This window comes from Pan paniscus, chromosome X, assembly GCF_029289425.2.
Source record: "Pan paniscus chromosome X, NHGRI_mPanPan1-v2.0_pri, whole genome shotgun sequence".
NCBI classification, from domain to species: Eukaryota; Metazoa; Chordata; class Mammalia; order Primates; family Hominidae; genus Pan; species Pan paniscus.
The window spans coordinates 80,306,121-80,307,315 of record NC_073272.2 but is presented as its reverse complement, the minus strand read 5'-3'; the positions used below and the strand labels follow the sequence as shown (position 1 = coordinate 80,307,315).

Below are 1,195 nucleotides of genomic sequence, written 5' to 3'. Positions count from 1 at the left end.
CCATCCCATTACTGGGTATATACCCAAAGGACTATAAATCATGCTGCTATAAAGACACATGCACATGTATGTTTATTGTGGCAGTATTCACAATAGCAAACACTTGGAACCAACCCAAATGTCCATCAGTGATAGACTGGATTAAGAAAATGTGGCACATATACACCATGGGATACTATGCAGCCATAAAAAAGGATGAGTTAATGTCCTTTGTAGGGACATGGATGAAGCTGGAAGCCATCATTCTCAGCAACCTATCACAAGGACAAAAAAACCAAACACCACATGTTCTCACTCATAGATGGGAATTGAACTATAAGAACACTTGGACACAGGAAGGGGAACATCACACACCGGGGCCTGTCGTGGGGTGGGGGGAGTGGGGAAGGATAGCATTAGGAGATATACCTAATGTTAAATGATGAGTGAATGGGTACAGCCAACCAACATGGCACATGTATACTTATGTAATGAACCTGCATGTTGTGCACATGTACCCTAGAACTTAAAGTATAATAAAAAAAAAGAGATCCTGTCATTTGTAACAGCATGGATGAAACTGAATATGATTATGTTAATGAAATAAGCCAGGTGCATAAAGACAAACTTCACGTGTTCTTACTTATTTGTGGGATCTAAAAGTTAAAAAAAATAGATTTCATGGACACACAGAGTAGAAGAATGGTTACAGAGGCTGGGAAGTGTAGTGGGGGGCTAGCAGGGGGTGAGAATTGTTAATGAGTACCAAAAGATAAAAATAAAAGAATGGTCTCTCTGCCTGGGTAGGTCCAGCAGTGTTGGCCACACACATCCCACTAGTGGTTGGGGTCACTGGCATTGGTTGCATATCACCCCTGGCTTTGGCCATGGCCATGGGAGAGATTTGGCACCCAGAGCCTCCAGGGGCCTCAACTCAATGTGCACTGCCCCATGTGCAGCTGTGAAACCCGGGCCCTGATGGGCACTGTGGCCTCTGCCCCATTGTGGCCACTCACATGGTCTAGCCCCTGGATCTGGCCTCCAACCCCTAACTCTGTCTTCTCTCTGCAGGAAACTGGTCCTCCCACACCTGAGCCCAACACTGCCAGGTCTGTGGAAAGGGGGAGACTCAGCTGTTTCTGTTTTTCAAATTAAACTGTTTGTCTAAAAGAAAAAATAGAAAAAAATGGATAAAACCTACTATTTGATAACACAA

General features: G+C 44.2%; 1 non-coding gene across 1 annotated transcript; it reads left to right on the top strand.

The window, feature by feature from the left end:
* Positions 1-836: 836 nt before the first annotated feature.
* LOC112438626 (small nucleolar RNA ACA64) lies at positions 837-963 on the top strand. The gene has a single exon (XR_003027027.1). It is a non-coding gene; the product is annotated as a small nucleolar RNA ACA64 (small nucleolar RNA).
* Positions 964-1,195: the final 232 nt, after the last annotated feature.